The sequence below is a fragment of the Pseudophryne corroboree genome, chromosome 6 (assembly GCF_028390025.1).
Source record: "Pseudophryne corroboree isolate aPseCor3 chromosome 6, aPseCor3.hap2, whole genome shotgun sequence".
Classification (NCBI taxonomy): domain Eukaryota; kingdom Metazoa; phylum Chordata; class Amphibia; order Anura; family Myobatrachidae; genus Pseudophryne; species Pseudophryne corroboree.
The window spans coordinates 569,220,991-569,241,348 of record NC_086449.1 but is presented as its reverse complement, the minus strand read 5'-3'; the positions used below and the strand labels follow the sequence as shown (position 1 = coordinate 569,241,348).

Below are 20,358 nucleotides of genomic sequence, written 5' to 3'. Positions count from 1 at the left end.
AAGCAGGTAGGTTCGCTTCTCTCCCCTAAGTCCCTCGTAGCAGTGAGTCTGTTGCCAGCAGATCTCACTGAAATTAAAAAACCTAACAAATACTTTCTTTTCTAGAAGCTCAGGAGAGCCCCTAGTGTGCAACCAGCTCGAGCCGGGCACAGATTCTAACTGAGGTCTGGAGGAGGGGCATAGAGGGAGGAGCCAGTGCACACCAGATAGTACCTAATCTTTCTTTTAGAGTGTCCAGTCTCCTGCGGAGCCCGTTTATTCCCCATGGTCCTTACGGAGTACCCAGCATCCACTAGGACGTCAGAGAAAATAAGAATTTACTTACCGATAATTCTATTTCTCATAGTCCGTAGTGGATGCTGGGAACTCCGTAAGGACCATGGGGAATAGCGGCTCCGCAGGAGACTGGGCACAAAAGTAAAGCTTTAGGACTACCTGGTGTGCACTGGCTCCTCCCCCTATGACCCTCCTCCAAGCCTCAGTTAGGATACTGTGCCCGGACGAGCGTACACAATAAGGAAGGATTTATGAATCCCGGGTAAGACTCATACCAGCCACACCGATCACACCGTACAACCTGTGATCTGAATCCAGTTAACAGCATGATAACAGAAGAGCCTCTGGAAAGATGGCTCACAACCACAATAACCCGATTTTTGTAACAATAACTATGTACAAGTATTGCAGACAATCCGCACTTGGGATGGGCGCCCAGCATCCACTACGAACTATGAGAAATAGAATTATCGGTAAGTAAATTCTTATTTTCTCTGACGTCCTAGTGGATGCTGGGAACTCCGTAAGGACCATGGGGATTATACCAAAGCTCCCAAACGGGCGGGAGAGTGCGGATGACTCTGCAGCACCGAATGAGAGAACTCCAGGTCCTCCTCAGCCAGGGTATCAAATTTGTAGAATTTAGCAAACGTGTTTGCCCCTGACCAAGTAGCTGCTCGGCAAAGTTGTAAAGCCGAGACCCCTCGGGCAGCCGCCCAAGATGAGCCCACTTTCCGTGTGGAATGGGCTTTTACAGATTTTGGCTGTGGCAGGCCTGCCACAGAATGTGCAAGCTGAATTGTGCTACAAATCCAACGAGCAATAGTCTGCTTAGAAGCAGGAGCACCCAGCTTGTTGGGTGCATACAGGATAAATAGCGAGTCAGATTTTCTGACTCCAGCCGTCCTGGAAACATATATTTTCAGGGCCCTGACTACGTCCAGCAACTTGGAGTCCTCCAAGTCCCTAGTAGCCCCATGTAGTCCCCTTCTCTTGAATTTGAACCTCTGTATGTAAGTGTTCAAAGATTTTAGATTTAAAATCGGTCTCACCGAGCCGTCCGGCTTCGGTACCACAACAGTGTGGAGTAATACCCCTTTCCCTGTTGCAGGAGGGGTACCTTAATTATCACCTGCTGGGAATACAGCTTGTGAATGGCTTCCAACACTGCCTCCCTGTCTGCTTGTAAAGCCCCAGCGTCATGCTGAGGGCTTGGCAGAGGCGGGAGAGGGCTTCTGTTCCTGGGAACTGGCTGATTTCTGCAGCCGTTTCCCTCTCCCTCTGTCACGGGGCAGAAATGAGGAACCTTTTGCCCACGTGCCCTTATGGGAACGAAAGGACTGCGCCTGATAATACGGCGTCTTCTTATGTTGAGAGGCGACCTGGGGTAAAAACGTGGATTTCCCAGCTGTTGCCGTGGCCACCAGGTCTGAAAGACCGACCCCAAATAACTCCTCCCCTTTATAAGGCAATACTTCCATATGCCATTTGGAATCCGCATCACCTGACCACTGTCGTGTCCATAACCCTCTTCTGGCAGAAATGGACAGCGCACTTACTCTTGATGCCAGTCGGCAAATATCCCGCTGTGCATCACCCATATATAGAAATGCATCTTTTAAATGCTCTACAGGCAATAATATACTGTCCCTATCTAGGGTATCAATATTTTCAGTCAGGGAATCCGACCACGCCAACCCAGCACTGCACATCCAGGCTGAGGCGATTGCTGGTCGCAGTATAACACCAGTATGTGTGTAAATACATTTTAGGATACCCTCCTGCTTTCTATCAGCAGGATCCTTAAGGGCGGCCATCTCAGGAGAGGGTAGAGCCCTTGTTTTGACAAGCGTGTGAGCGCTTTATCCCCCCTAGGGGGTGTTTCCCAACGCACCCTAACCTCTGGCGGGAAAGGATATATGCCAATAACTTTTTAGAAATTATCAGTTTTTTTTTTTTTATCGGGGGAAACCCACGCTTCATCACACACCTCATTTAAATTCTCAGATTCAGGAAAACTACAGGTAGTTTTTCCTCACTGAACATAATACCCCTATTGGTGGTACTCGTATTATCAGAAATGTGTAAAACATTTTCCATTGCCTCAATCATGTAACGTGTGGCCCTACTGGAAGTCATATTTGTCTCTTCACCGTCGACACTGGAGTCAGTATCCGTGTCGGCGTCTGTATTTGCCATCTGAGGTAACGGGCGCTTTAGAGCCCCTGACGGCCTATGAGACGTCTAGACAGGCACAAGCTGAGTAGCCGGCTGTCTCATGTCAATCACTGTCTTTTGTAAAGAGCTGACACTGTCATGTAATTCCTTCCAGCAGTTCATCCACTCAGGTGTCGACCCCCTAGGGGGTGACATCCCTATTACAGGCAATTTGCTCCGCCTCCACATCATTTTCCTCCTCATACATGTCGACACAAACGTACCGACACACAGCACACACACAGGGAATGCTCTGATAGAGGACAGGACCCCACTAGCCCTTTGGGGAGACAGAGGGAGAGTTTGCCAGCACACACCAGAGCGCTATATATATACAGGGATAACCTTATATAAGTGTTTTTCCCCTTATAGCTGCTGTTTTGTTTATACTGCGCCTAATTAGTGCCCCCCTCTCTTTTTTAACCCTTTCTGTAGTGTAGTGACTGCAGGGGAGAGCCAGGGAGCTTCCCTCCAACGGAGCTGTGAGGGAAAATGGCGCCAGTGTGCTGAGGAGATAGGCTCCGCCCCTTTCTCGGCGGCCTTTTCTCCCGTTTTTCAGTGTAATCTGGCAGGGGTTAAAATTCATCCATATAGCCCTGGGGGCTATATGTGATGTATTTTCGCCAGCCAAGGTGTTTTTATTGCTGCTCAGGGCGCCCCCCCCCCTAGCGCCCTGCACCCTCAGTGACCGAAGTGTGCTGAAGAGCAATGGCGCACAGCTGCAGTGCTGTGCGCTACCTTGGTGAAGACAGGATGTCTTCTGCCGCCGATTTTCCGGACCTCTTCTTGCTTCTGGCTCTGTAAGGGGGCCGGCGGCGCGGCTCTGGGACCGGACTCCATGGCTGGGCCTGTGTTCGATCCCTCTGGAGCTAATGGTGTCCAGTAGCCTAAGAAGCCCAATCCACTCTGCACGCAGGTGAGTTCGCTTCTTCTCCCCTTAGTCCCTCGATGCAGTGAGCCTGTTGCCAGCAGGTCTCACTGAAAATAAAAAACCTAAAACTAAACTTTTCACTAAGCAGCTCAGGAGAGCCCCTAGTGTGCACCCTTCTCGTTCGGGCACAAAAATCTAACTGAGGCTTGGAGGAGGGTCATAGGGGGAGGAGCCAGTGCACACCAGGTAGTCCTAAAGCTTTACTTTTGTGCCCAGTCTCCTGCGGAGCCGCTATTCCCCATGGTCCTTACGGAGTTCCCAGCATCCACTAGGACGTCAGAGAAACAGGGGATCTACTCTTACTTGGATCTATTCAACACTTACATATTGCTGCTGATTATACAGTACATAAATTTGCCTAAATAATGTAAGAATTTATGTAATCAAATACGCAATCCCCCCTTGAATAACCATCAAAAGAAACTGTTGCATCAATATTTCTTTAACAGGAGAGGCTCTTGTGTCACATTGCCAACCACTGGTGGTTAATTTATTTCCTTCATAAACCAGGTTTGAACTGGGACATTGTTTATGCAACATAGGAATGTGTATATCATTATATATATATAATAAGAATTTACTTACCGATAATTCTATTTCTCGTAGTCCGTAGTGGATGCTGGGGACTCCGTCAGGACCATGGGGTTTAGCGGCTCCGCAGGAGACAGGGCACAATAATAAAAGCTTTAGGATCAGGTGGTGTGCACTGGCTCCTCCCCCTATGACCCTCCTCCAAGCCTCAGTTAGGATACTGTGCCCGGACGAGCGTGCATAATAAGGAAGGATATTGAATCCCGGGTAAGACTCATACCAGCCACACCAATCACACCGTACAACCTGTGATCTGAACCCAGTTAACAGTATGATAACAACGAAGGAGCCTCTGCAAAGATGGCTCACAACAAGAATAACCCGATTTTTGTAACAATAACTATGTACAAGTATTGCAGACAATCCGCACTTGGGATGGGCGCCCAGCATCCACTACGGACTACGAGAAATAGAATTATCGGTAAGTAAATTCTTATTTTCTCTAACGTCCTAAGTGGATGCTGGGGACTCCGTCAGGACCATGGGGATTATACCAAAGCTCCCAAACGGGCGAGAGAGTGCGGATGACTCTGCAGCACCGAATGAGAGAACTCCAGGTCCTCCTCAGTCAGGGTGTGCCCCTGACCAAGTAGCATCTCGGCAAAGTTGTAAAGCCGAGACCCCTCGGGCAGCCGCCCAAGATGAGCTCACTTCCTTGTGGAATGGGCTTTTACTGATTTTGGCTGTGGCAAGCCTGCCACAGAATGTGCAAGCTGAATTGTACTACAGATCCAGCGAGCAATCGTCTGCTTAGAAGCAGGAACACCCATCTTGTTGGGTGCATACAGGCTAAACAGCGAGTCAGATTTTCTGACTCCAGTCGTCCTGGAAACATATATTTTCAGGGCCCTGACAACGTCAAGTAACTTGGAGTCCTCCAAGTCCCTAGTAGCCGCAGGTACCACAATAGGTTGGTTCATGTGAAAAACAGAAAACACCTTAAGGAGAAATTGTGGACGAGTCCTCAATTCTGCCCTGTCAGAATGAAAAATTAAGTAAGGGCTTTTATATGATAAAGCCGCCCATTCTGACACACGCCTGGCTTGAAGCCAGGGCTAATAGAATCTTCACCTTCCATGTGAAATATTTTAATTCCACAGTGGTGAGTGGATCAAACCAATGTGACTTTAGGAAACTCAAAACAACATTGAGATCCCAAGGTGCCACTGGGGGCACCAAAGGAGGCTGTATATGCAGTACCCCTTTTACAACGTCTGAACTTCAGGCACTGAAGCCAGTTCTTTCTGGAAGAAATTCGACAGGGTCGAAATTTGAACCTTAATGGACCCTAATTTTAGGCCCATAGACAGTCCTGTTTTCAGGAAATGTAGGAAACGACCCAGTTGGAATTCCTCTGTAGGGACCTTCTTGGCCTCACACCAGGCAACATATTTTCGCCAAATGCGGTGAAAATGTTTTGCGGTTACATCCTTCCTGGCTTCGACCAGGGTAGGGATGACTTCATCTGGAATGCCCTTTCAGGATCCGGCGTTCAACTGCCATGCCGTCAAACGCAGCCGCGGTAAGTCTTGGAACAGACAAGGCCCCTGCTGGAGCAGGTCCTCTCTTAAAGGTAGAGGCCACGGTTCTTCCGTGAGCATCTCTTGAAGTTCCGGGTACCAAGTCCTTCTTGACCCATCCGGAACCACGAGTATCGTTCTTACTCATCTCCTTCTTATGATTCTCAGTACTTTTGGTATGAGATGCATAGGAGGGAACACATACCCTGACTGGTACACCCACAGTGTTACCAGAGCGTCCACCGCTATTGCCTGAGGGTCCCTTGACCTGGCGCAATATCTGTCTAGTTTTTTGTTCAGGCGGGACGCCATCATGTCCACCTTTGGTTTTTCCCAACGGTTTACAATCATGTGGAAGACTTCCCACTGAAGTCCCCACTCTCCCGGGTGGAGGTTATGCCTGCTGAGGAAGTCTGCTTCCCAGTTTCCACTCCCGGAATTAACACTGATGAGAGTGTTATCACATGATTTTTCGCCCAGCGAAGAATCCTTGCAGTTTCTGCCATTTCCCTCCTGCTTCATGTGCCGCCCTGTCTGTTTACGTGGGCGACTGCCGTGATGTTGTCCCACTGGATCAATACCGGCTGACCTTGAAGCAGAGGTCTTGCTAAGCTTAGAGCCTTGTAAATTGCCCTTAGCTCCAGTATATTTATGTGTAGAGAAGTCTCCAGACTTGATCACACTCCCTGGAAATTTTTTCCTTGTGTGACTGCTCCCCAGCCACTCAGGCTGGCATCCGTGGTCACCAGGACCCAGTCCTGAATGTCGAATCTGCGGCCCTTTCATAGATGAGCACTCTGCAGCCACCGCAGAAGAAAACACCCTTGTCCTTGGAGACAGGGTTATCCGCTGATGCATCTGAAGATGCGATCCGGACCATTTTCCCAGCAGATTCCACTGAAAGGTTCTTGCGTGAAATCTACCGAATGGGATCGCTTTGTAAGAAACCACCATTTTTTACAGGACCCTTGTGCAATGATGCACTGATACCTTTCCTGGTTTTAGGAGGTTCCTGACTAGCTCGGATAACTCCCTGGCCTTCTTCTCCGGGAGAAAACATCCTTTTCTGGACTGTGTCCAGAATCATTCCTAGGAACATTAGACGTGTCGTCGGAAAAGCTGCGATTTTGGAATATTTAGAATCCACTCGTGCTGTCGTAGAACTACTTGAGATAGCGCTACTCCGACCGCCAACTGTTCTCTGGACCGTGTCCTTATCAGGAAAGCGTCCATATTTCTTTTAGGAAGAATCATCATTTCGGCCATTACCATGGTAAAGACCCGGGGTGCCGTGGACAATCCAAACGGCAGCGTCTGAACTGATAGTGACAGTTCTGTACCACGAACCTGAGATACCCTTGGTGAGAAGGGCAAAATTTGGACATGTAGGTAAGCGTCCCTGATATCCAGTGACACCATATCGTCCTGGTTCGCTATCACTGCTCTGAGTGACTCCATCTTGATTTGAACCCTTGTATGTAATTGTTCAAATCTTTTAGATCTCACCGAGCCGTTTGGCTTCAGTACCACAATATAGTGTGGAATAATACCCCTTCCCTTGTTGTAGGAGGGGTACTTTGATTATCACCTGCTGGGAATACAGCCTGTGAATTTTTTTCCCAATACTGCCTCCCTGTCGGAGGGAGACGTTGGTAAAGCAGACTTCAGGAACTTGTGAGGGGAAGACGTCTCGAATTTCCAATGTACACCTGGGATACTACGTGTAGGATCCAGGAGTCCACTTGCGAGTGAGCCCACTGCGTGCTGAAACTCTTGAGATGACCCCCCACCGCACCTGAGTCCGCTTGTATGGCCCCAGCGTCATGCTGCGGACTTGGCAGAAGCTGTGGAGGACTTCTGTTCCTGGGAATGGGCTGCCTGCTGCAGTCTTCTTCCCTTTCCTCTAACCCTGGGCAGATATGACTGGCCTTTTGCCCGCCTGCCTTTATGGGTACGAAAGGACTGAGACTGAAAAGACTGTGTCCTTTTCTGCTGAGATGTGACTTGGGGTAACAAAAGTGGATTTTCCAGCTGTTGCCATGGCCACCAGGTCCGATGGACCGCCCCTTTATACGGCAATACTTCCATGTGCCGTCTGGAATCTGCATCACCTGACCACTGTCGTGTCTATAAACATCGTCTGGCAGATATGGACATCACATCTACTCTTGATGCCAGAATGCAAATATCCCTCTGTGCATCTCGCATATATAGAAATGCATCCTTAAAATGCTCTATAGTCAATAAAATATTGTTCCTGTCAAGGGTATTGAAAGGGTTAAAGCTCGTCTCTGCTTCAATGTCATAGAATTGCTTGTGTTATAGAACTTAATGTTCCAGCACATTCCTTGCTACTGTCCTTGTCTCTTATCTTTTTTTATACCGTGTGAACAACCTCCCTATTTGAAATACAAACTTGCCCATATATGCATATCCTTCCACTGCGGCAGTTCCTAGCCAATCATGTTATGTTAGCCCCTTTTTGTGTTCTGTCCAATTAGTTATTGACTTGGGATATACACGCCCTAAATCCTTTCTTTTATATACTTTTGTTAAACGAACAATAAACAGTGTGAATCTTTACTGCTTGTGTTGTGCATGTAACTTGTGGCTAAAGGTTTACACTCACAGACGTCTGAGAGGCCATCACATCGAGGGTTAAAGAATATAGGGACATATCCTTTCAAGTGGGGGCTACGTCCGCGATTCAGTGATCGTCCCCAGATGGTAAGATAGAGAATTTATTGTCTGTCTTTGCCATACGGGATTGCGGTCATACACTGAAGCTGAATCCGTGTCAGTGTTCTGGGAACACGTGACCAAACATCTTTAATGTCTGGGACTTAAAGATACGTCTGAGAAGGGACCAGGGGTCCAAGCGCAATTCTCCAAAGACGTTAGTATCTGGGATACTTAAAATAGACCTGGGAGTCTATACATAACGTGACGTTAGTATCTGGGATACTTAAAATAGACCTGGGGTCTATACGTAACGTAGAGAATACCTCGATTTGATCGTCTATATATTCTTGTATGTTTGTAGTGAGATAAGTTCTTATATTTGGTCCAGACGGCTGTTAAGTTTTCGTCTGCCAGATATCTTTACTCAAACACTTTTCCTGCTTCCTGTTTAAAACGCTGTATTTTTCTGACATCTTGTACGAATGGTAAGTATCGTACACGTCAAAAGATTTCATGTTCTCACTATACAGATAATATTGTGATATTGTCAATGACTAATTAACTGGTTAGCTGATGCATATAGTAAGTAGAGTGTTGTAAATTTTAGATATTTTCTTTTAAAGTTGTACTGTTGATTTATATTACTGTCTGACAATGGGCTCTAGTCAGAGAAAAAAAAAAAAAACTACATATCCCCCGCCCCTCCCTGGTGAGACATGCAAGATGTATGTCGCCCGCAACTCTACCTCAGAGTATTACTTAGTTAACCCCTGGGTGGATAATTTAGCAGGGTGGACAGAGAAAGCAGGACAGGACCCATTCCTACGGGAAGGCAGTAATTACCTTTTCTATATGGAGGATTACAAAAATGTCAGTTCCCAACAGCACAGAAGCGAAGAAGTGAGAAACTGTAAAATCTTTGAAAACCCTCTCCCTCCCCCTTACATTCCAATGTATCCTGCGCTCGGAGACACAGATCTCTTGGCAGCAGTAACCCTTTCACACCAGATGGGATCGCCTCCAACTCCACTGCTGGAGGGTGCGTCCACTAGCTCTATCCCTAACGCACCAGTAACCCAGAGTTTAGATAATAGTAAAACACTGTCCCAAGCCCACCATTACCCCCGATGGCTGTATATCTTATTTGCGCAAAGCTTGCAAAGGACGCAGCGATACACATATGGAGGAAGTCTTTAAAACCCGTGCTCCTTTGCCTGTGTTTTTTTGCCTGTCGCTGTAGCTTGTAAACTGAAACCCTCGGAGTCTGTTACTGAGTTTTGGAAAAGGTTTAAGGACTGCTGGACAGATGACGCTGGCTTACCTTTGCTTAACTCAGAAAGCTTACTCATTTCCACCTTCATTAACAACCTACCCACCAATGCCTGACTTAGCTCAAGTAAACCCCGCTCTTTGGTCAGAAGGTCCATATGACACTGGCCTAATCTCATGCACACCACATAAGGCCAATCTCAAACCCGACTCACAACCTGTTTATAGAAGGTCTCATACAGCAATTCTTACAACAGGGTATTCTCAGACATATTGTATCACCATACTGTACTCCTGTGAACCCTGTTGCCAAAGCTGATGGCAGTATAAGATTTGTACAGGATCTCAGAGCGATCAGTTAATTGTCCCAATTGCACCAATTGTTCCAGATGTAAACTCACTCATTTCTGCAATCCCTGCAGATGCTGCGTTCTTCTCTGTAATTGATTTGAAGAATGCCTTTTTTCAGCATGCCTGTAGATTCACAGACACAATTACTTTTTGCCTTTTCTTTTGAGGGTAAACAACTTACCTGGTGCAGATTACTGACGCACCTGTTGTCTCCAGGCCACATTGGGGCCCTGGCAACCTCACCATGGTTCAGTCCTGCTACAGTATGCAGATGATCTGCTGCTCTGTAGTAAAACTGAGGAGGCCTGCCGAGAGGATGGTGTTTCATTACTAAACTGGCTTTGTGAATGTGGACACAAGGTGTCCAAAACAAAAATGCAATGGTGTAAAAAGCATGTTGATTACTTAGGTTTTGTGCTCACTCAGGGAGAGAGGAAAATCAGTCCACAACGCATACAGTCTGTATTGGGCCTGGTCACCCCAACTACCCAGAAGGAACTACTGTCCTTCCTGGGTATGGTAAATTACTGCAGACAGTGGATATCTGATTGCTCTTATTATGATAACATTTTGAGACAAGCCACACTGAAGGACAAACCTAAAACTGTACAATGGTCACAAGAAATGTTAACTGCATATGAAAGTTTAAAATGTATGTTGATGAAAAGTCCGGCACTTGGCCTCCCCAATTATGTACTACCTTTCCATCTATATGCAAGGGACAATTGTAAAACCATGGCGGGGGTGCTCACACAGTTTCATGGAGGGAAGTTGCGCCCCGTGGCATTTTTTTTCCAAAGTCATGCCAGTGTCTGTGCAAGGTATGCCTGCCTGCCTCAGGGCTTTGGCAGCCTGTGCAATGGTTGCAGAAATGGCCACTACCCTCACTTTAGGCCACATCACAGTACTCCACACCACACATGATGTCCTGGCAATACTTAAAGGCTTGCACACACAGCACATGTCAGCACAACGCCTTAGTGGATATGAAGTACTCCTTTTGAGTAACCCTACCCTTACCATTAAGTACACTGCTAGTTCTTCTGGCCCTGCACCCATTCTCAATGCCCTTTTAGGCTTGAAAGGTCCCGAGGATGAACCACCCGACCTACATGACTGTGCTGCTTCCATTGAAGCTGAAACTTCTCCCAGACTTGACATGTCTCCCGTTCCCATACCAGGCGCAGACATAGTTTTTGTTGACGGCTCCTGTAGTAGGCCCAATGACAATACATACCAGGCTGGCTATGCCATTGTCACCCTCCCTGACACTGTGTTGGAAACCCTGCCAATACCTTATCAGTCCGCGCAAGCTGCAGAACTCATTGCACTCACTAGAGCATGTCCCTCCCTTGACAACGTCCATCTGCTCACTCAACTTCAAGCTGCTGCGACTAATACTGATCTCTCCGACTGGACTTACCCAATTCTGCAGAAAAAAATCCTAAATCAGGATTAATCTGCAAAGAGGGGAAACCCTGTACACCCCAGTCCAGTGCCCCTTTGCTCGTTGCCCATTGCCGTGGTGTTGGTCACCGTGGTGAAGCCACAACACTCCTCCTACTAACCAATGATTTTTATGTTACTAATGCCAAATCACTTGTGGACCAGTATGTTAGCAGATGCATCACTTGCCTCAGGAACAACCCTAACAACCCTAATAAAGCTAAACACCAGCATCTTGAATACCCCACCACCCCTTTTACACACTTACAAATTGATTTTACCCATATCCCTGGTACAGGTAAACAAGAATATGCCCTGGTCATTGTAGATATGTTCTCTCGCTGGCCAGAAGTATTCCTAACTAAGTCAGAGGATGCCAAGACAGTAGCAAGAATCCTAACACAGAAAATCATCCCTAGATGGGGGTGCCCCCTGCAAATAAATAGTGATAAAGGCTCAGCCTTTACAGCCAAAATCACACAGGCCTTAGTAAAAGCTCTGCAGGTGGAGTGGAAGTTTCACATCCCGTACCACCTGCAGAGTTCAGGGGTCGTAGGAAGAATGAATAGGACCCTCAAAGACAAACTAAGGAAGGCCACAGGAGGTACCTTCCACAAATGGAAGCAGGTCCTTCCCATTGTCCTAGCAGAAATCAGAATGACCCCACAGAAAACTCTAGGATACTCACCCTTTGAAATACTAATGGGTAGACCCTTCCCCACACCCTGGGCTAAGAAACCGTTGATGATACAGGAAGGAGATCTAGAATTTATAAGGGAAGAGTATGTCAGGGCCCTCATAACCAAACTTGATGAAATTGAACATGAGGTTGTTTGTAAAAACCCTTTGAATCCACAGGAACCTACACACCCTTTTAAGGTCGGAGACAGAGTAGTGGTGAAGATCCTCCCCCGCAGCAAGAGCCCAGGAGACTTCACCTATGGTCCAGAGACAGAGGTCGTAGCAGTTACCCGAACAGCAGTCCTGACAGAGGAAAGTCCTACCTGGATCCATGCATCCCGAGTAAAAAAAGGTTCCTAGACCAGACCTAGAGAGGGAAGCAAGTGATTCCAGTGAGGTACGAACCGGGGCGGACAGCCCTGACCTCCCACCTAGCGAAGACAGAAGAACAGAAAACGATGAAGAACCTGCCCCCTATCTTTACCCTGGGGACTATCTTGATAGCCCTACTGGCCCATTTTCCCCTCTCAATGACTGAGGTTGATATAACTCAGAATAAGGGAAACTGACACTATGGTATAACTCTTCCACCACATACACCGCAACCTACATACTAGATTATTTCCAATTCCCCCAACTAGCTGCTGTCCAAAAGTCTGTTGACTACCAGATCCGCGCTGACACCACAGACAACCTAAGCCCCGAGGTACCCTATATTTGCGTTACAGGCCATAACTGGGGAAATGATTGCAGCTCATGGTCCGCGGCTGCCTGGAACACAGGTACCCCATGGGGCTATAAGCCCGCTGAAGCCTTAGATGAAAAGGATAAACACGGAACATCATTAACCCAACGATTAACCCTTCTTAAAATGCCCAACAATTACTGCAACTCCCGCTCAGGCTAAAAATTGCGCCATTGGCGCGCAGAAAGACGTAAGCTTTGCAAGAATCATATAGTATAACAATAATGATTCTAAGAGGGGATTGAAAGGGTTAAAGCTCGTCTCTGCTTCAATGTCATAGAATTGCTTGTGTTATAGAACTTAATGTTCCAGCACATTCCTTGCTACTGTCCTTGTCTCTTATCTTTTTTTATACCGTGTGAACAACCTCCCTATTTGAAATACAAACTTGCCCATATATGCATATCCTTCCACTGCGGCAGTTCCTAGCCAATCATGTTATGTTAGCCCCTTTTTGTGTTCTGTCCAATTAGTTATTGACTTGGGATATACACGCCCTAAATCCTTTCTTTTATATACTTTTGTTAAACGAACAATAAACAGTGTGAATCTTTACTGCTTGTGTTGTGCATGTAACTTGTGGCTAAAGGTTTACACTCACAGACGTCTGAGAGGCCATCACATCGAGGGTTAAAGAATATAGGGACATATCCTTTCAGGTATCAATATTTTCAGTCAGGAAATCCGACCAAGCCCCCCCAGCGCTGCACATCCAGGCTGAGGCGATTGCTGGTCGTAGTATAACACCAGTATGTGTGTATATACTTTTTAGGATATTTTTCAGCTTCCTATCAGCTGGCTCCTTGAGGGCGGCCGTATCTGGAGACGGTAACGCCACTTGTTTTGATAAGCGTGTGAGCGCCTTATCCACCCTAAGGTGTGTTTTCCAACTCGCCCTCACTTCTGGCGGGAAAGGGTATACCTCAAATAATTTTCTATCGGAGGAAACCCACGTATCATCACACACTTTAATTTATCTGATTCAGGAAAAAACTACAAGTAGATTATTCCCACCCTACATAATACCCTTATTTGTGGTACTTGTAGTATCAGAAATATGTAACACCTCCTTCATTGCCCTTAACATGTAACGTGTGGCCCTAAAGGGAAATACGTTTGTTTCTTCACCGTCGACACTGAAGTCAGTGTCCGTGTCTGTGTCGACCAACTGAGGTAAATGGGCGTTTTTACAAGCCCCTGACGGTGTCTGAGACGCCTGGACAGGTACTAATTTGTTTGCCGGCCGTCTCATGTCGTCAACCGACCTTGCATCGTGTTGACATTATCACGTAATTCCTAAATAAGCCATCCATTCCGGTGTCGACTCCCTAGAGAGTGATATCACCAATACAGGCAATTTGCTCCGCCTCCTCTCAACATCGTCCTCCTACATGTCGACACACACGTACCGACACACAGCACACACACAGGGAATGCTCTGATAGAGGACAGGACCCCACTAGCCCTTTGGGGAGACAGAGGGAGAGTTTGCCAGCACACACCAAAAACGCTATAATTATACAGGGACAACCCCTTATACAAGTGTTTTCCCTTATAGCATTTTCACATATGTAATCATATCGCCAAATAAGTGCCCCCCCTCTCTGTTTTAACCCTGTTTCTGTAGTGCAGTGCAGGGGAGAGCCTGGGAGCCTTCCTCACAGCAGAGCTGAGCAGGAAAATGGCGCCGTGTGCTGAGGAGAATAGGCCCCGCCCCCTAAAACGGCGGGCTCTTCTCCCGGAGTTTGTGAGATCTGGCAGGGGTTAAATACATCCATATAGCCTCAAGGGCTATATGTGATGTATTTTAGCCATAAAAAAGGTATAATACATTGCTGCCCAGGGCGCCCCCCCCAGCGCCCTGCACCCTCAGTGACCGCTGGTATGAAGTGTGCTGACAACAATGGCGCACAGCTGCAGTGCTGTGCGCTACCTTATGAAGACTGAAAGTCTTCTGCCGCCTGTTTCTGGACCTCTGGACCTCTTCAACTTCGGCATCTGCAAGGGGGGTCGGCGGCACGGCTCCGGGACGAACCCCAGGGTGAGACCTGTGTTCCGACTCCCTCTGGAGCTAATGGTGTCCAGTAGCCTAAGAAGCAAATCCATCCTGCACGCAGGTGAGTTTACTTCTCTCCCCTAAGTCCCTCGTAGCAGTGAGCCTGTTGCCAGCAGGACTCACTGAAAATAAAAAACCTAACTTAAACTTTTATTCTAAGCAGCTCAGGAGAGCCACCTAGATTGCACCCTTCTCGGCCGGGCACAAAAATCTAACTGAGGCTTGGAGGAGGGTCATAGGGGGAGGAGCCAGTGCACACCACCTGATCCTAAAGCTTTTATTATTGTGCCCTGTCTCCTGCGGAGCCGCTAAACCCCATGGTCCTGACGGAGTCCCCAGCATCCACTTGGGACGTTAGAGAAATATATATATATATATATATACCAACAAACAAAAGAGGCGGCACTCGAAGTCGGTGAACAAATATGAATATATTGTGATAGAGCGTTGACGTTTCGGGGACGTGCTCCCCTTCCTCAGAACAATTTAACACTGTGAAAAAACACCGGAGTGTGCGGGAGATCGTGCTGGGTGACGCATCGCGGTGGGGGAGGCCCATGGGGTAAGTGGGTATTTATTTCAGTTTTTTCACAGTGTTAAATTGTTCTGAGGAAGGGGAGCACGTCCCCGAAACGTCAACGCTCTATCACAATATATTCATATTTGTTCACCGACTTCGAGTGCCGCCTCTTTTGTTTGGTGTTATTCAGGGGGAGTCCCCCGGTGGGAAGGCACAGGAGCAAGTATTGCATGTGTGAGCTGTTTCAAGTGGAGTGCCGGAGTCACCATTTCTGTATATATATATATATATATAAAAAGATAGAATAGTCAGTCAGAGCCTCTGAATGTTGCAGCAAGTGTCCCAACCATTATGTGGCAGTTATATGACATAATTTTACTTATCATCACAGTTTTTTAAGGAAGGGCATGGAATGCACTTACAGTATACTGCTGCAGGGAGCTTACTAAGCAGGCTCGCCTACAGTAGACTTTACTGAGTAGAAAGTGCTTGTTTGAGGGAGTTAGCCATATGCATGATGGCAACTGTATATACACAGTGGACACGAAAACCCCTTGATGATAACTTACAAGCCGCAATGGTCACGGTGTCAGTGTAGACTATATATACTATACAGGACCCTGTACATACACCGTAGCCTCACGCGTGCCTCAGGTGCTCCGAAAGGCGGGAAAGTGCAGTTATTGGGAATAAACCAATCGCAGGCAGCCGTGGGTGGGGCTTCACCACAGACCGAGTGGTCTTGTCTAAGTGGGAGGTGAGAGATTCGGAAATTGGGAAATTCAATGGGGATACGTCACGTTAATGTCTATACACGCTGCGGTCGCGGCTGGCTCACCGCACCACCAGTCACTGAGTGAAGCTAAACAAAATGATGGAGACGGCTGGGTTATTAGATCATGGGCAGAGAATATTATGCCAGGTCACAGGTGTACACGGAAAGCGTCATAGTACTTCTATAAGTGTAAAGCATAGTAGTAAAAATTGACGCTGTAGCAGTCAGCTTTATTATAAACCATATTTATCTTTCGGTCAATTTATTAGAAGCTAAATTCAGTCCAGACTGCTGTAGTGACTGCTGTGTGTAGTATGGTGACAGCATTCAAAATATTTACCAAATTAGTGTATCACCATGAGCTGGCTACTGTTCATTTGTATCTGTAAATATATAAAATGGAAACGTAAATGTTTATATACTGTATATTTTTTAATTGTATATATCCTGCACAACCCCCTTCCATTCCCACTCTTCTAATGGTATCCTATTAGCATTGGTAATTTACTGCTGCTAATAATTAGCTCCAATGCTCCTTCCCCTGATGCCGACACATGTTGGGGATTATGTTCCGGGTGTCTCAGGCACTCGAAGCATAATCTGTGATAAGTGGCTCCTGGAGATGCGATAACACCATACCCTCCAGCTGTACCTTTTTAGTAGGTACAGTACCTTTTTTTCATGGTCTGTACCGATTTTTGGCTCTCCAAACTTCCATTGAAAGTATAGGAAAAGGGGCGTGGCCACGCCCCCTTTACCCGCGGCCACGCCCCCTTTTCGGATTTGTACCTATTTTTCTGTGTAAAATGTTGGAGGGTATGTAACACATGGGATCGAGATTTTATCCCGGATCACGTGTTATTGCACGATCGCGGGTCCGTTTTTTTCCGATAAAAACAGTCTCTAATTGGACACCACGATAATGACCATTGGTAATAAATCGTGATATCAAGCAGTTTTTATCGTCCAAAAACGTATTGCATTTAATTGGATACCCCACTTTAGTGGGAATTCAATTCAACAGGATGTGCCGCGGTTGCACACATATGCGTATACAGGGGCAAACGCAGGATTTACCGAGGGGGGTTTCCGCATAAATTTATATAAAATATATGAATATACTCACAAATTCCGGCACTCCACGGGTACACTTATAGAATAACTTTTCTCTATCGTCCTAAGTGGATGCTGGGGTTCCTGAAAGGACCATGGGGAATAGCGGCTCCGCAGGAGACAGGGCACAAAAAAGTAAAGCTTTTACCAGATCAGGTGGTGTGCACTGGCTCCTCCCCCTATGACCCTCCTCCAGACTCCAGTTAGATTTTGTGCCCGAACGAGAAGGGTGCAATCTAGGTGGCTCTCCTAAAGAGCTGCTTAGAGAAAGTTTAGCTTAGGTTTTTTTACTTTACAGTGAGTCCTGCTGGCAACAGGATCACTGCAACGAGGGACTTAGGGGAGAAGTAGTGAACTCACCTGCGTGCAGAGTGGATTTGCTGCTTGGCTACTGGACACTAGCTCCAGAGGGACGATCACAGGTACAGCCTGGATGGTCACCGGAGCCGCGCCGCCGGCCCCCTTGCAGACGCTGAAGAGAGAAGAGGTCCAAAATCGGCGGCTGAAGACTCCTCAGTCTTCTTAAGGTAGCGCACAGCACTGCAGCTGTGCGCCATTTTCCTCTCAGCACACTTCACACAACAGTCACTGAGGGTGCAGAGCGCTGGGGGGGGCGCTCTGAGAGGCAAATAAAAACCTTATTAGAGGCAAAAAATACCTCACATATAGCCCACAGAGGCTATATGGAGATATTTAACCCCTGCCTAACTTCAACAATAGCGGGAGACGAGCCCGCCGAAAAAGGGGCGGGGCCTATCTCCTCAGCACACAGCGCCATTTTCTCTCACAGAAAAGCTGGAGAGAAGGCTCCCAGGCTCTCCCCTGCACTGCACTACAGAAACAGGGTTAAAACAGAGAGGGGGGGCACTGATTTTGGCGATATTGTATATATATAAAAGATGCTATAAGGGAGAAACACTTATATAAGGTTGTCCCTATATAATTATAGCGTTTTTGGTGTGTGCTGGCAGACTCTCCCTCTGTCTCCCCAAAGGGCTAGTGGGTCCTGTCCTCTGTCAGAGCATTCCCGGTGTGTGTGCTGTGTGTCGGTACGTGTGTGTCGACATGTATGAGGACGATGTTGGTGAGGAGGCGGAGAAATTGCCTGTAATGGTGATGTCACTCTCTAGGGAGTCGACACCGGAATGGATGGCTTATTTAGAGAATTACGTGAGAATGTCAACACGCTGCAAGGTCGGTTGACGACATGAGACGGCCGACAATCTATTAGGACCGGTCCAGGCGTCTCAGAAACACCGTCAGGGGTTTTTAAAAACGCCCATTTACCTCAGTCGGTCGACACAGACACAGACACGGACACTGAATACAGTGTCGACGGTGAATAAACAAACGTATTTCTCATTAGGGCCACACGTTAAGGGCAATGAAGGAGGTGTTACGTGTTTCTGATACTACAAGTACCACAAGAAAGGGTATTATGTGGGAGTGAAAAAACTACCTGTAGTTTTTCCTGAATCAGATAAAATAAAATGAAGTGTGTGATGATGCGTAGGGTTACCCCGATAGCAAATATTGGCGTTATACCCTTTCCCGCCAGAAATTAGGGTACGTTGGGAAACACCCCTTAGGGTGATAAGGCGCTCACACGCTTATCAAGTGGCGTTACCGTCTCCAGATACGGCCGCCCTCAAGGAGCCAGCTGATAGGAAGCTGGAAAAATATCCTAAAAAGTATATACACACATACGGTGGTTATACTGCGACCAGCGATCGCCATCAGCCTGGAGATGCAGTGCTGGGTTGGCTTGGTCGGATTCCCTGACTGAAAATATTTTATTCATGTAGAGCATTTAATAGGATGCATTCTATATATATGTATGTGAGATGCACAGAGGGATATTTGCTCTCTGGCATCAAGATAAGTGCGTTGTCCATATCTCCCAGAAGATGTCAGGGACACGACAGTGGTCAGGTGATACAGATCCCATACGGCAGATGGAAGTATTGCTGTATAAAGGGAAGGAGTTATTTGGGGGTCGGTCCATCGGACCTGGGGACCACAGCAACAGCTGGGAAATCCAACCTTTTTACCCCAAGTTACATCTCAGCTAAAAAAGACACCGTCTTTTCAGCCTCAATCTTTCCTTTCCCATGAGGGCATGCAGGCAAAAGGCCAGTCATATCTGCCCAGACATAGAGGTAAGGGAAGTAGACTGCAGCAGGCAGCCCTTTCCCAGGAAAAGAAGCCCTCCACCGCGTCTGCCAAGTCCTCAGCATGACGCTGGGGCCGTGCAAGCGGACTCAAGGTGGGGGGGTAGTCTCAAGAGTCTCAGGGCGCAGTGGGATCACTCGCAAGTTGACCCCTAGATCGTACGAGTATTATCCCAGGGGTAAAGATTGGAGAGTCGAGACATCTTCTCCTCGCAGGTTCCTGAAGTCTGCTTTACCAACGGCTCCCTCCGACAGGGAGGCAGCATTGGAAACAATTCACAAGCTGTATATCCAGCAGGTGATAATCAAAGTACCCCTCCTACGACAAGGAAAAGGGTATTATTTTTCCACACTATATTGTGGTACTGAAGCCAGACGGCTTGGTGACACATAGTCTAAATCTAAAATGTTTTGAACACTTACATAATAGGTTCAAATCGAGATAAAGTCACTCAGAGCATTGATAGCGAACCGGAAAAAAGGGGACTATATGGTGTCCCTGGACATCTAGGATTACCTCCATGTCCAAATTTTGTCCTTCTCATCAAGGGTACCTCTGGTTCGTGGTACAGAACTGTCAATATCAGTTTCAGACGATGCCGTTTGAATTATCCACGGCACCCCGGGCCTTTTTACCAAGGTAATGGCCGAAAAGATGTTTCTTCAAAGAAAAAAGGCATCTAAATTATCCCTTACTTGCACGACCTGAAAAGGGCAAGTTCCAGAGAACAGTTGGAGGTCGGAAGAGCACTATCTAAAGTAGTTCTTCGACGGCACGACTGGATTCTAAATATTCCAAGAATCGCAGCTGTTTTCCGACGATACGTCTGCTGTTCCTATGGATGATTCTGGACACGGTTCAGAAAAAGGTTTTTCTTCCCGAGGAAAAAGCCAAGGAGTTATCCGACCTGTCAGGAACCTCCTAAAACCAGGAAAGGTGTCTGTACATCAATGCACAAGAGTCCTGGGAAAAATGGTGGCTTTTTACGAAGCAATTCCATTCGGCAGATTCCA

The 20,358-nt window shown here is 47.1% G+C and overlaps 1 protein-coding gene across 4 annotated transcripts in view; it reads right to left on the bottom strand.

The window, feature by feature from the left end:
• Positions 1–15,982, bottom strand: part of SYCP3 (synaptonemal complex protein 3) — a 596,881-nt gene extending 580,899 nt beyond the window's left edge. For 2 of the 4 annotated variants that reach the window (XM_063927816.1, XM_063927815.1), the window contains exon 1: positions 15,855–15,966. The gene's annotated coding sequence lies outside the window, so the exon portion shown is untranslated. Of the gene's footprint in view, positions 1–15,854 lie in introns of all 4 variants that reach the window. The other 2 variants (XM_063927814.1, XM_063927813.1) reach the window with 2 other exon arrangements.
• Between the last annotated feature and the right edge of the window lie 4,376 nt (positions 15,983–20,358).